General features: G+C 43.4%; 1 protein-coding gene and 1 long non-coding RNA gene across 3 annotated transcripts in view; one reads left to right on the top strand and one right to left on the bottom strand.

Annotated features, from left to right (window-relative positions):
* Positions 1 to 15,546, top strand: part of blo (bloated) — a 241,798-nt gene that overhangs the window by 200,042 nt on the left and 26,210 nt on the right. The window lies entirely within an intron of this gene.
* LOC117218493 (uncharacterized) lies at positions 864 to 15,340 on the bottom strand. Its single transcript, XR_004489777.2, has 2 exons — positions 14,984 to 15,340; positions 864 to 2,487 (listed from the first exon to the last, which is right to left on the bottom strand). It is a non-coding gene; the product is annotated as an uncharacterized LOC117218493 (long non-coding RNA).

Genomic DNA, 15,546 nt, shown 5'->3' with positions numbered 1-15,546 from the left:
TCCCGCTCTCTCGCTCTTGTGCCAGCTCGCTCGCGCTTGTGCCCGCCGCGCCGCGGAAAGGCTGGAAATCACTCGGCGATGGCGATCGCCAGTAAATCTGAATTCTCGTTGGACGGTCGTTATTCAACGGCGCGCGGGGAGCAGGAAGAGCAATTATGGAAGCATGAATATTTATGGAAACTCGTGCACCGTGTAATCTTTATGAGACAACGGCCGCGGGACGTCGCCCGGTACCGTGATACCTCACGGTTTACTTTGTCGGTGCGCACTCGCCGAACTCAATTACCCCGACTGACAGACGGAGAGAGAGAGAGAGAGAGAGAGAGAGAGAGAGAGAGAGATGGGGAGGAGGGGGAAGAGAGAAAGAGAGACGCGCGGAGATCCGCGGGTGAAACTACGCGGTCGAAGAAGCGATCGATCCTTTGGTTAAGTGGCTACCTCCGCCGATATCTATTCGCTGACAAAAGGACGTGCGATGTACACACGGCCGAGAAAATACGATCCAGCTGCGGGGGAGTGGGAGGAGGCGCGTGGCTTTTTACGGCAATTAACGTGGATCTTGGGTCGGCGATGCGTGGGATGCGCGGTTACCCTCGTTGACGTATTCTGGTGTCACCGAGGGTAGACAGTGGCGGCCGTACACTCGCCTGCACACTGTGCTTCCATCGGCGAAGACTGTACACGGTGCGGCGAAAATTCACAGACTTGCAGAGGCATTTCTGATAAGTTCAACTGCAGGATTCTGCGAACAAGATCCAATTTTCGCCGATTAAAGAAATATAAAACTATAGAATGCGGAGGAGATGTTAACCCTTTCTAATGTATATTTATATTTGGCTGTGTTGAAAATAAGGACACTTCAATTTAATCTTCTATATGTATATTTTATCAGTTCAACAAACGTATTAATCACAAAACTGAACAATAGAATCTATAAAATTTTGCGTTAAGTGTTCGAAATTGTCTCCTCCTGCTTCGTTACATCGTCGAAGCCTTTTTCGAAAAGTATTGATAATTATCGCATACTCGATCATTGTAATTTCGTTTCACGCATTTCGTAAAGCTAGTTTTAACTTATCGGTCGACTTGAATGACGGATGAAAGGATCTTACACCTTTGATAATAGGTAAATGTACCTATTATGAAACACCGCTCTATTGTGACCCATACTTGAAACAATAGCGCAAATAATAGGATAAAAAATAGAGAGATTCTTGAAAAATTTCTCGAAAGCAATTTCATTCGTACGTCAATCAATTATTCGGATTTATATTGTGCAATAGCATCGAATAATAAAAGCTTTCAAGATTTCCCAACTATAAATCAGTATTACACACCACATGCCTGAATCGGAGCGCACCAGTAAGGTCAACGTTCGATTCATTGTTATTATTACAAAATATCGGAGCACGTAACGTAATATCACTTTTCCTCGGAGATAAAACGATCCGAGTTACTGTTAACCGTATCACGGCTAGACGTGCCTCTCAATTACTTAGCAATGCACGGTTGCGATGCCATTGTTGCGTCCGCTTATGCGCTAATTGGTGCAAACGTTACGCGATTCGTTCTACTAATTAACGGGCTGTTGGAAAGCCGATCATCTATTCGCAGTTCCATTCGGTATGTACGTCGTTCAGGCTCGATTAATATTGCCGTATATCCTCTTCAACTTTGTTTCAATTTTATCCTACAATTGTACAACCACAAAATGGCTTTGGTAGAACAGTTTCAAAGTTATCGAGTAAGTTGAAACAGGCATAAAATTATTATAGATTCGGATAACGAAGCCTGTGCCCATTTGAACCCGGAGCTTAAATATTTAGCCATCCGGTTTCTGTCGAAAATCTGTATAATTTCAACCTCCACGTGTTTCAATAAGAAGAAGCAGAAGGGATACTTTGAAGAATATGTTGCAATTAAAATTGATAAACAAAAATATGAACGATCCTGAAAGCGTACACGGTTGTATTTTTGTCGAGAGGATCGGTCGTTCGAGCGTTAATGTCAAGCGTCATCGGGCCCTCGAAAATTCAACAAGTTTCGCAAACGAATACGTTGTCAAGCAGAAACTCGTGGAGGTACGGAGCCTATTATCGATTAGACGTGAATGATAATTCCGAATTATCCCCCTCTCGATTCAGGAACGTGTACCTCGCACCTATCATCTCCGGGAACTCTCTGTCTGAACGCCTTCTATACACCGAACGCGCTATAAGTCAGACGGTGCATTGTTCCCATGGCAGTGCATCGCACGTTTGTCGGGGTATCGATACGGGATACGCTTCACAGCCAATTATTATTGCCATTTAGATAAGGAACGCAGTTAGTTAAGCCTGGAGACCTCTCAGGATCATCGTGCGGTGCTTGCACCTTTTCCGCGGCGACTATTCACCGATGCAAAGATGCATTCGATAGGTACGTGTCCAGTCGACGCGCCTCCGATGCATCCAGTGTCCACTCAAAATCTCGGATCGATAGATCTCGCTGAAACCAGAATTAATATTTCAGTCTTTTCGATCGTATTCCTATCCTACAAACATTGAATTCACAAACGTGAATTAAATACTTTTTAACCCTTAGCGCTCCGCGCGTTTCTCGAGTACCGTCTACCAGCAACTCCGGCACATTTTTGGAGCGGAGCGCCTGAGATAAAGGAAGTCTTATTTTCAGCGGAAAAGATTACACGTCCTTGCGAATGCATTCGATTTTATTTGTTTTATAAATATACATTTTCCTATTGTAAATAAAAGATAAATTCTAAATTTTGTAATTCACCATGGTGCGATATCTTTGGTAACAATCTGCCATGCGCATTCTGGGTTTACTTGGACAAATGATCCGTTTATTTTGAAAGTGGCATAAGTCACTTTGTTTTTAAGTCGATATATTTAAGAGTTTGCGTTTTAACACGTTTAAAAATATGGATGCTAACTTTCGAGAAGATTTACTTGTATTTGTTATCTCAGGATACTGATATTTTTCTCAGTATAAATAATTTCGTATAAACAATACAAAATCACCACTTTTCATTACGGTAAAGTGACTTATGCCACTTTCAAAATAAACGGCTCAAATGTCACGGTATTCACTTTGCCAAATAGAGTTACTAGATATTTCTTTCAAGTTTAGAACATTTTCTGCGTAATCGTTGGTTTCCTTTATAATTTCATTTACCAATTCGTCCGTGAAAAATAATTTAAATTATAGTATCGGCTGTTCAATGTTTGTAGAAACTTGTGATCCAACGACCTGTGGCAATACACTAAAAGGTATTCTATCTGGAATACGTAATTCTTCCGTAACATCACGCCATTCGTCTAAGTCTTGTAACGAATCTTCGCTTTCGCTTTCAATAATTCTCATTCTTCGTCTCTTTGGTAGTATAATTTCGCTACTACTACTCGAAGTGTCAGAGTCATAACCAACATTGTCTTCCACAATGTCTTTTAACTCTTCAAAATCAAATACGTCTTCGGTATCGCTCGGCTCTAAATTCTCATCGTAATATTTACTTTTCTCCATGTTGCTAACCATAGAAAAGGTCAAAAAATGGTTTAATCGTAATGGTACGGACTTGGCACGTTTTAACTACAGATAACAATTGCTAACGCCGACGATAACGTATGCTAAAGACATTTGGCTCCGCAGCGGAGCCGTCGAAGTTACGGAACAAATGACAAATGACTCCGTAGCGGAGCCTTCGGAGCGCTAAGGGTTAAATACTTGATGTTTTAAAATTTGAAAAACTTATTCCGTTCGAAGACTCCACGCTGTGCTTATCAGGAATTGTGCAACAATTACAGACGATCGAGGCAACACGATTTTTCCAGTGAACGAGATTCAGATTCTCGGCTTCCAGCGAAATCCGCGCGCGGAAAAATCGCCGAACGATTCGTACCGTTCGCGTTTCCGGATAGCTTCGCGATCGAGCACGAAGGTTCCTTTTTCTCCCGTCTTTGTTTTCCACATCCTGAGAAAAAAGCAGCCAGCAGCCCGTAGCCGCTGACCGTAGCAGCGGGTCGTATCGTTTGCGGGGATCTACGATACTAGATGCAAATGGGCTGCGCGAGAGAAGTAACCAGGAGTCGCCGGCGCGCCGCGCCGCGGCTTCGAATCTTAATAAGAATGCGCTTTCTGGTCTCGTTGATTACGGGATTAACCAAGAACCGCGGATGAAAGTTTAGTGGTTTCTCACAGTTCAGCAGAAACCGTGATCCGAAAGCGCACGAAGCAATCTTGCGCACAACCTAATTCAATCTAATCGCCGACACCTCGCAGGTTTCGCCATCGGAAACGTCGCCGCTTCGAAAGATGAGTATTCCGCCACCGTGAAGCGAATCCTTCGACGGATACATGTAATCAGGAGAGTCGTTACGCGATTTAACGGTTGCGCAAGCTCTCCACCACGACTCCTGATCCCGGTCTTTTTCATGTTCGATGATTTTCAACCGTATCGATTGGTGACCCAAGTCGGCCGAACGACGCGTCATGCTGTCAGACTAATGACAAGTTCTTCGAACGCGTCCGTACGTGGCTCAGGCGTATGCTTTATTCGCGTTTTACCTACCGAAAGCCTGTATCTGTCGACTCTTCGAACTCGAAGCTATTTAATCCCTTAACCGGACTGTCGATTGCTGCCAGTTACGGTTTCGCATTGTCCAATATTGCACGCTTGCAAATTAGCAAGCGCATGTTTTACGTATTGTTCTTTTTACGCATGTTTTTAGCATTGCGAACTCGACGAGTCGGTAGAAGATTGCATGAATTTTTAAATAATTACATTAACCTATACCAGCGATGCCTCGTTTAATGTTGCGAAGGAGGATTTACCATGAATACAGTAATGTCTCTCTAACTGACGCTCAGATTGTGCATAAAAGTGTACAATTTGGGAAGAGGAGATACGATTATTCAGAGCCTTCCAGCTTTGTTTTTATAGTTACCAATTATCCACAATTTTAGAAACGAGCTGTAAGGCTCGAACAATCGTATCTCCCCTTCCCAAATTGTCCATTTTTGTCAATTAGAGAGACATTACTGTACCGCGTATGTTGCGGTATCTGTCAAATGGAAATACAGCAATGTCTCTCTAATTGGCGCTCAGATTGTCCACAAAAATGAACAATTTTGGAAAAGGAGAATACGATTGTTCGAGCCTTGTGGCTCGCTTTTTACGGTTATCGATTCTCAACAACTATAAAAACGAGTTGCAAGACTCGAATAATCGTATCTCTCCTTCCCAAATTGTCCATTTTTGTGGACAATCTGAGCGTCAGTAAGGGAGACATTACCATAAATCGAATCTGGACACTCTGATGTTGATAAAATTTTTAGATAGTTCTTGGAAAACTATATGACACGTATTTTCTTACATCCCGACAAACGAAAACATCCCTTAACCTTTTAGGCACGACGCGCCACCATAATGGCTTTCGCGGATGTCATCTCTCTGAACGACGCGCCACTATAGTGGCTCACTCGGTCATCGTTTCAATCAAATAATCGTCTTCAAATGCATTGTTTCACACTTCTTTTGTCTTCACATCGATTTACAATATACAGACTTATCTTATCAATATATAGACAGCATATACAGACACTCTGTACAGTACATATCAGACTCTGCCGTCCAGAGAAATAGCCTCGCAGAGAATTCAGCCGTACCTAAAAGCTTAAATGTACTTTTTAACCCTAATCGTGGTCCGTACGCTAGACGTTCATCCTGTTATTCACACTGCTGTAATCTGCATGACATATTGTATTTCATGCAATCTATTTAGATACAATCGATGTTGTTTGCGATAAGATCACGAGTCGGAAAGCGATGCAGCGATATGCTCGAGAGGAACTCGTAGTCGATCGAGCGAACAATTTTCGATCGAGAGCATCTGGAGTCAAGATTGACACGAAGAAGCGGAACATGGAAACCACGGCAACGTTGTCGCAGGATCAACGTGGAAGGACGCGACTTTACTTTATCATCATTGCTATTCAGGGACGGAAGCTCCGACACCCGAACGCGGCGCGGTGGATCCGCCGATACAATCGTCAAGTGACGTAAGCCACGGAAAATATCGCCTCGGTTCCTCTATTTCATTTTAATCCTCTTCGAGATGTCAGGGCGCGCGTGACGTTGTCCGGTGTCGGGGGCCCGTATAAGGGAGCATGATATATCGTCAATTTGAGAAGAACGAAATGAATACTTAAGCGACACACTGGATCACCCAGGCAGGCTTATGCGCGCCAAAGGGGCGAGGTAGACGCGAAGATATCATCTTAACGATTCGTATCCATCATTCGATGCCAATTCTAGAATCCCCTCTATCGCTGATTCCGTATCTGCTCAAAAAATCCCTGCCTGAAATGCGCCGTGGTTCAGCGGGGCCGCTTTCTTCGGCCGAGTCGCGCAGCCTCGCTCGATTTGCTCTCGGGTTCATCAGCGCGCGAGCGTTTCAATCAAGGGACAACGGATCCACGGAAGCCGGCCTGTGTGCTCGCACTCGCGTGCGTGCGCGCGCGCGCGCGCGGAATATCAATCAAAAGTAACAGGACGAAGGCGACCGAAGAGCGAGAGAAGACCGTACAGAGTTCGCTGGGAACGTGCGCGCCATCGTGTAACGTGCGAGCTGGCTCGCGCGTGTATCCCCTATCTCGATAATAGAATGATCTATCTGCGACGAGCGGCAACAATAAGCTCGCGCGATATTATTCCAGGCCCCGCTGTATCGCAGACACGCGGGTACTTGATCTGGAAGCGAGCACCGCGCCTAACCCAACAAATAACAATACGGTATTGCCCTCACGTAACCGTAGAGTGGCCAAGATCAGCGCCATTATGCGCCGCCAGCGAAAGAAGTTCCTCTTCTGGTTCCTCTTCGGGAATCGCTGCGCGCGCGCGCGCACACACAGAAACCCATACACACAGAAACACACACACACACATACATAAAACACTCTTGGACAACAACAGAGCGGCATACGGAACATAACTTCGAACCTCTTCTCTTCTCTTCTCTTCTCTTCTCTTGGTCTTCACGGCCCCTTCTTCTCTTCCTGCCTCCGCTGTCTCACCGGATCCAGCACGTTTTCAATACTTAATGCGCCACGGATGAAGCCCCGTTCAATTACTCGCAACACGATACCACGGCTATTTATTGTGGTCTGCCGAAGCTCGGGTATCTCCTTCCTCCGTAGCCCTGTCCTCTGCCAGTCCACCCCACCGGATGATGGTCGCTCTCTTTTCTCGTCCTTCTTCTCTCCCCCTTGAACTTTTCTTCCTGCGTCTACGACTTCTCTCGGTCTCTACCATTCTGCTCTTCTTTAGCGTCGCTATCCAGGCGGAAACCATGCTGTCCATTGTGCTCGAGTCGCGAATACTATCGACGAGCTAGGCCACGCTTCTGTGGGGTCCCTCAAGGCCGCTTCATGGTGGACGTTTCCAGAACTTTATGACCAGCCGAGTCAAACGGTCTTTACTTGTTCGTGTTTTATCTAACGCGATCAACTTCGATCGACCATTGGTAACTACAGTAAATTCTCTCTAATCGACGCTCAGATTGTACACGAAAATGGACAATTTCGGAAGAGGAGATGCGATTGTTCGACCGTGATACGATAACAGCTGTGGAAACGAAGCCGCAGGGCTCGCATAATCGTATCTCTTCTTCCGAAATTATCCATTTTTGTGCACAATTTGATTGTCGATTAGACAGAATTTTGGTAGAGATCTATGAACATTTTTAGAGAGCATTCAGAATAAAATTGAGCACGAGATTATCGTGCAAGTTGTGAAAATTTTGAATTTCAATCAAATATACAGGATGTCCCAGGTTTTAATGTTCAAACTTTGTTAGTGTATTCTATGGCACTAAGTAAGTCAGTATATTCTATGGCACAAAGTATGAAAAAAATGTTATGCAAACATAGGTCATATAGAGCTTTATTAAGAAGTTATAACAAAAATTCAGAATAGGAATAGTAATCAACTTGCTGTTACTGCGAGCATTGGCTTGAATAGATCAGCACATGCCGTGTGTTTATGTAAGCTGTGTTTATTAATACATTTCGAAATGTATTAATAACCGTTGTCGACAATACATGATTGACATCGATCGAAGATTTTTTTTATTTTTTATTTTTTTTTTTAGTTGATTACTATTCCTATTCTGAATTTTTCTTATAACTTCTTAATAAAGCTCTATGTGACCTATGTTTACATAACATTTTTCTCATACTTCGTGCCATAGAATGTACTGACAAAGTTTGAACATTAAAACCTGGGACACCCTGTATAATATACATACGTATACGTATATAAAAGTATCATCAAACGTCTCTGAAATAAACTAATTGCTTCAGTCTTAAAAATTTGATGATTATGTCTAACGATAAGAGAGGCTAAATCTTGATTTTCTGAACATTCGGTGTCCGCGAATTCGATGCATTTGCAAATCGAGGGATCGCGAATCCATATGAAACAGCCGCGTGAACACCCGTGGGCGAATAATGCGAGTAGAGGAGAGGTTAAAGGAGTACGTTGGTTCAGATTAAAATTGATCACGGAAACGAAGTAAGTCGTGGACCGGCTTGACAATTTGCGGAACGATAGTGATACGCGTCAAGAATAGCTCTCCCGTAGAAAAGGGCTTCCAATTGCTTCCTGGTTTCTCGATAACAGTCTACGCCCTGCCTCGGGACGATAATTCCGGATTAACAACAGCACGTCGGTATCGATTGTTTATCGTGTGAAAGCCGTTCGTGAACGATCGTCCATTACGTTCGCCATGTTGCACCAGCGTTTCACCGTTGCGGAGGGATGGTCTCGAACCTTTCTTAGTATCTGCCCTCGGTAATCTCTCCTCGCAATGAAGAAGGCACTCTCCCGATCCGGAAATTCACGTAATATCGGCTATGCAAGCGATACATTCTAAGAAAGTAATACAGAATATCAATGCCGATCGTGTTCGGCCGAGGACTATCTCTTCGAAGAACACAGAAATCGCTGAAAATTATTGTGCGCAAAGTAGATCGGCCCGCGTGACGTTTTATTTTTTCCGTGACATCGTTTCTCTTTGCTCGCCGATGATCGCTTCGATCGACCTTCTCACTTTTCTATCCTTTCGTGTGTTGACCCTCTGTTGTCCAAATTTTGTACATGGATATATCAACCTCTATATATATAAATTAACAATGAATTCGCAATAATGATTAAATTCACGTCTAACGAAAGATTGGAGACCGCAATCGTCTCGACGACGACGGAGAAGCAACGGAAAATCAAATTGGATTAAAAAACATGATAAATCGCTGCGCGACTACGAAGTTACACCAAACTGTAAAGAGTTCACTGTACAGCGATGATTTGGAACGAATGTTTAACAATTAAATTACGCGCGACGAATAGAAATTATTATTATTATTGAATTATTGCTCGCGCAAAAATGTTGACCCGCGGCGTGCCACTTCACAACTTTTGCGAACCTACGACGACGAAATTGGAAAAATGTCTTGAATCTAACGAGGGTCGCGCCGAAGTTCGTGCACGAGAAAAAAGGATCGTGCAGCTCGCGTTGAGAGATCCCCGAAAATGATTAATTTGCCCCGGTAACGAAGTCCGTTCCTAAGAAATTATCGGCCGCTAACGCGGAGCGCGGCGAAAGGAAAAACTGCGCCGATGAATAAGCGCGTGTTCCATTCGTTAAATAAACGATTTCGTTCCGCGTGATGGCTGAGGTGTCTTGTGGCGGCTGACGGTAACATCTATTCCGACGAGCGACCGCGACTTACGCCACTCTGTCTCGGCCGACATTGTAACGATCGCATCTGAATCCTCGGCTAACGTTACTTCTGCTTCGTGCCAGGGTGGTGGACGTTTCCACTCGATCGGCCCTGACTCTCGGCTGAACGATAGGGTACGTCCAACGTGATCCTTTCAAATTGGAAACGTTCTCCTGCCGATTTTCTTCCGAGGACTTGCCAGCCCCCAGGGCAACCGAATACAAAAAGCAAGAGAAAATCGAGTACCATAACGATCGGTTTCTATTAACCCTTTCCACTCGTGCGTCGCCGTGCAGGCGACATTATGCGTTTTATCGTTGCGCTCGTATGTCGTCATATCAGTCGCCATTTTATTATTGTACATACAATATTTACAATAGTACCTCATTCCAGGGATCCTTGTTACAATGTTTTCTTTTAGTTTCTGCTTAAATGTGTGTATATACAGGGTGTCCCAAAAAAGTCTAGCAATCCGGAAATGGTGGGTTCCTCGGATCATTTGAAGCAACTTCTTCCTTTACAAACATTATCTCCGAGGCACCGTTAACGAGTTATTAACGAAATACAGTGACCAATAAGAATCGAGTACGGCTGACGCGAGGCGGTCCAGCCAACCAGCGCGCGAAGCCCAGTTCCGCTCATTGACTCGGCCGCCTCGCGCCAGCTGAGCTGGGATTCGACCGCTCGACCGCTGGCGCCGTTGGCTCGGCCGCCTCGCGCCAGCTGAGGTCGCCTCTCATTGGTCACTGTTTTTAGTTAATAACTCGTTAACGGTGCCTCGGAGAACATTTTTGTAAAGGAAAAAGTTGCTTCAAATGACCCGAGAAACCCGCCACTTTCGGATTGCGAGACATTTTTGGGACAGCCTGTATATAAAATAAACTAAATAAATAAAAGATAAAAGATTATCCCCCTTTGCGAGTGCAAACGGTTAATACGCATATCCACAAAATACCGTATAAAAGGAGACATCGTGTACGTATTGTATATGCATTGAAAATTAGTACTTCCCAGAATGTATCTAGAAAATTACGGTTAATGGAAATAATTGTCATCGATATTTAAAATAAATAACTTTTTTAACTGATTCGTACGAAATCATGTGAAAAGAACATTGAATTTATTTTTGTAGACCGTGTTAAATCAGAACCGTGTAAAAACAGAATTGGTTATAATCGGAATGCTTCGACGAACGCTTAATTAATTCTTTCTAGATCGATGATAAACACGATATAAAAAAATACGATAAAAAGTTATTTCATGTTTTCTTCTTGTATACAATTCCCGTTCAGTTTTATGCGTTGAAAATATTTGGAAACGCTCTGTCGAGATACATTTACTTATTTATTATTTATTTATTTTTTACGTAGCATCGACTACACAATTATCGACGACGATAATGCATATCATTATAGTTTTACTTTCAGGATTTCGATTTTTTTAATAAATTCGAGTAGGTCTTCGTTTTATTTTCTTCTTTTTTTTTAAATGAGTTGCAGATGGTTTCTTGCGCGTGTTGGGATCGATTGTTTCCATTTCGGATCCGATTACTGTGTCGGATATCGTTTTGCTTCCTTAATTCGGTCTTCCATGGAGAGACCGATGTGACGATCACCAAATACAGAAAGTCGGAGAGCCGTTCTGTGAAAATCGAATACCATAAAATCAGAATTCTGCAACGAACGCTTAATTAACCTTCTCTACGTTACGGTGATAAACACGTTACACCAATAATATCTTCTTTTTCAGAAATATTCATCTCGTGTTTTTCTTATTCGATGCAATTCCTGTTCGGTTTTACGCGTCGAAGATATTATGAAGCACTTCGTCGATATATGGCGGAGCAACCGTTTAAATTCAATTCGTGTCAAGTCCTTTGCAAGTTTCGTCACGTTATCTTATCGCATTCTAATCGCAGCGATTAAAATTCACAGATCCAATTAAGGTTGAATCCCGCGTTGTGAAATTTACGATCCGGTCAAGTATCATTTCTGAGAAGCCGATTCCAGTCATCGAAAATATCATCTGTACGAACGCCGATCCGAAGTGCGGTGGAGCCCGCGAGGCTGGAATGGTTAGAACGCGGAAAAGAACGACGCACAAGGAAATCCGTGTTCCCTAATGAGTCAGTAAAAACGAATTACAGTTTCGTTTTACTATGAAACCAGACATACTCCGCGCATAGTCTCGTTAGTACTGCAAAAGGTTGGCACTCGTCCCTCTAGACTCCTCCCACTGCTTCCCTCGCTTTCATTAACTGCCAACGCATCAGAATAATGGCGTTTTCCTTGCGCTCGTAAACATATGCATACAGTTAATGAAGCGATTCATACTAATCCCTTTTTTCCCCCGGTTCAATTTGAACGACGGCGCAGTGAGTTACGGGAATCCTTAAAAGTTACGCACGCGTGAAATGCGCGACCGCGCAAAAACTTTACTAGCATTTGAATCTCATTGGTGAACCATTAATCATTCCGCACTTTTATTACCGCAATTATGGCAAGTCGATTCGTCGGAACAATGAGACGTATGCTCGGCAGAACGCGCACGCTGATCGGGGCGAAAATCCCACTCGCTTTTTTATAACACTGTCGTGCATGAATTACAGACTTTCGAATACGTTCACTCATTTTAACGCTCTTAGAAAACATTCTCTATTGTTTATCGACCATCGACGCATTCGTCGACGAGGCTGCAATGTGACATTACAAAAATTCATGTTTAACCCTTAAATGCATATTGTTGCCAATTGTCTACATTCCAGTTCCACTTAATTTTATTCAAAAACCCGAGTATGCGCGTTTCCGAACACACGTTGATAACAATAGACAATAGACCATGTGTGAAATAAAAGACTTGACATTACTTTTGGCGAGTAAGTTATATGTTTTTTGACATTTGAATGCGGTGGGTGATAACCTTCAATGTGTTACTTGGAGAGATATCTTCTTTTTTCAAGTTTAAAAATTGCTTTCTGTCGCAACAAAAATCGCAATTGCTTTGCTGCATTTCATTCATAAATAATGTGAAAATTCCTATATTAATAGATAATATAAATACATAACCATTTGTTTACGTCTACAATAATTTTAGTAATATACGCATATTGTTGCCAAAAGTCTACATACAACTTTTTTTCAAAATAAATACTCAATATTATTACCTAGATTTTTTAATTTATTTTTTACGTAACCTATGACTACATTCCTATAAAAAACGATTTTTTAAAATTCAAAATGAAAAATCATGCATTTAAGGGTTAAATCCGAGAAACGAGGCGTGATTCTCAATTTGACCGAGGCGACGATCGAAGAGTTGATTCGCTTCCAGCTAGATGTAAGTTACATCATAGTAACCGTTTTTGTTGGATAACGTAATATTGGATTACCTAATATCTAATCTCGGATTTCCCTGTAAGAAATCGCACTGCTTAGCACACAGGAATTAGTTACTCGCAAAGCATGCGTGTAGCCTAAAACCTGAGATTACAACGTATAGTTTGAAACGGAAGATCCATTACATTTTATTGCACTTTCTAACGTAAACACGAACATCGATTTAGAATTGTGCTTTTTATTCTCGTAAAAATAAACACGCGGTAGAAACAGCAGAAATAGAAAAAAAAACAGTGCAGAAACGATTTGTGATAGTTTCACTATAGAAATTCAAATCTGATTTTTAAAATTTCTACAATACTTTTCTATCAATTCAATATTAACTGTTTTCGCTACAACAACGAATAAGGTTCGCGATGATTTCGTAATTCATATTTATATGAATGTACAATTTATATTTCTTTTCTAAATCGAAACAAAATTCGATTCTTCTGTTACCAAAAATTAAGAATAAAGGTAATAGGAACAAAAATGCTGAAAAAAACTGCCCCGTTAACGCTTTGAAATTTTAATTCGACATTCAAAACATGTTTTTTGACATACGATATTTACACAGCCACCGATATACAGGATGTCCCAAAATTGTGTTACCTCCGGGAAATAAGGGGATCCTGAAGTCGTTTGAAGTGACTTTTCCCTCGGCGCAAATGCAATCCGCGACTTTGTTTACAAGTTATCGAATGAAAAATGCTGACCGATGAGAGACGAGCTCGTCTGGCGCAAGGCGGCCGAGCCGACCGGCGGAACCAGGCCTCGCCCGAGTACAAAAAGTTTCGAACAAGTTTAAAAATTGATTTACAGTTCTGTAATGTATATAAATGAACACGCATTTCTGCGCGAAGGGGTCAAGGGACAGGATTACCGTACGTGCGCAAATGTACGATAGTATTGAACGATCCCCGTCATAAATCTCGTCGGTCATGATATCAATATCCTGCAGCACCGATCTGCAATTGAAAAACGTCGAATTACCGTTCGCTTTCCATCCCGTTCGGCCGTTGTTTCGAAATAATAGCCGGCTGTTTCGGCGGAAACCCGTTACGATTTATGGCCCGGGAAAGATTATTGCGTCCCCGCGGACGTGTGCGAACTGACCCGGTCTTATCCGACAGCTTCGGGTACGTGCACAGGTATATATGGATCGCGGCCGACCCACGCGTATGGAAAGCGGAAGGCATCAATGAAAACACCGGGTTGCGATTCCCGGAACGATCGCGGCCGATAACTTTTAGCCCCGAAGACCTAAACAATGCCGGATATTCGTATCACTCGGTGGATAGTAGATAACCCCTCTGTCTCTGTCTCTGGCCCCCGTATTCTCGGCTCCCTCCTGCTCTATCTTCCTTCTAGCACCTTCCTCTTGGCACAAGGAGTTGCCGACAAGGCGGTCGTCGATTGCAATTTGCCGATACGATTCTACCTGCCGCGCTGCACACCATGTTTCCTCCTCTCCCCCCTCTCGCTCTCTCTTTCTCTCTATACCTCTCGCTCTCCCGCTCCCTCGCTCTCTCTTTCTCTCTATATATCCCGCTCTCGCTCTCCCGCTCTCTCTTTCTCTCTATATCTCTCGCTCTCTTTCTCTCTATATCTCTCGCTCTCTTTCTCTCGCTCTCCCGCTCTCTCGCTCTCTCGTTCTCTCTTTCTCTCTATATCTCTCGCTCTCCCGCTCTCCCGCTCTCTCTCTTTCTCTCTGTATCTCTCGCCCTCGCTCTCCCGCTCTCTCTTTCTCTCTATATCTCTCGCTCTGCTCTATTATCCTCGCCCTCGTCCCAGCCGCGCACTCTCACTATTCCCTTTCTCCCGACTACCTGTATCTGCGTCTTCCTCTTTCCGCTCGGCACCGACTCCGACTCCGACTCCGACTCGCTTGAAAATCCTTATATCAAGGCTAAGTTGGTTTGTATTAGGTGGCACCGGTAGATACATCTTCCCTTTGGTAACTACCCGCGCCTCGTACCCGAGCGGCGGATCTTCGACTCGCTGACTGGTCAATAGCGATCGGAAAGCCGGGTCGTAGACACTGACGACTCGTGCTAGCACGCTTGCTACCCAGTGCCGCTTCGGATCGAACGATGTATATTCACCGTGCGCGCAATGCTACCTCGTAGTATTCTACACCGGCGGATCTGTTACGTTTGTCTGCGCCCGAAGACGAAGTGCAGTTAGCCTTGTCGACGCGTTTGTTAACACTTTATTACCCGGAAGCACGTACCGCGGCTTCTGCAGTTGTTGCGGCCGCCGACCAGAGACAAATTCATTTCTAGCGGGGTTCGGAGAAGTATCGACGCGTTACACAGCGGGACCGAATCGAGGAATTTTTTCGAGAAATCGTAGTAATCTTATAATTGTGTATATGTATACATTGATATTG

Source organism: Megalopta genalis, chromosome 4 (genome assembly GCF_051020955.1).
Source record: "Megalopta genalis isolate 19385.01 chromosome 4, iyMegGena1_principal, whole genome shotgun sequence".
Classification (NCBI taxonomy): domain Eukaryota; kingdom Metazoa; phylum Arthropoda; class Insecta; order Hymenoptera; family Halictidae; genus Megalopta; species Megalopta genalis.
Note: the sequence above shows the minus strand (reverse complement) of the source record. Positions and strands in the feature narration are given on the sequence as shown.